This window comes from Morone saxatilis, unplaced genomic scaffold (genome assembly GCF_004916995.1).
Source record: "Morone saxatilis isolate NCDOM2014 unplaced genomic scaffold, NCSU_SB_2.0 Contig4, whole genome shotgun sequence".
NCBI classification, from domain to species: Eukaryota; Metazoa; Chordata; class Actinopteri; family Moronidae; genus Morone; species Morone saxatilis.
This window is the reverse complement of record NW_023339984.1, coordinates 17335341-17335708: the sequence shown is the minus strand read 5'-3', so window position 1 is coordinate 17335708 and position 368 is coordinate 17335341.

Below are 368 nucleotides of genomic sequence, written 5' to 3'. Positions count from 1 at the left end.
AAAATGCACACAAACCAGATGTGAAGCTTAACAAGGAACAAAACAGAAAAACAGGGAAAATGTGCAACTGAAATAAACATTAGTGAATATATTTGATCAGTTTTCAGTATGGTGTTTGTGTTTGTTTAAAGTAGATCAAATCAGAAAGCACTAAATATAAGATGGAGTGTTTGTCAGGTATTTCATGAAGGTGGCCGATTCTTAAAGACATCCTGATTAAAATGAAATGATTAAACGTGGTAGTGGTGTTGTGTAGACATCGGGGGTCTCCTGGTGTTTGACGTGGACTGAATTTGGTGGCGCGACTCTTTGTTTTGAGGAGAGGAAAGGAAGCAGGAGGCCAGTAATGCATTGTAGTCATAAAAGTA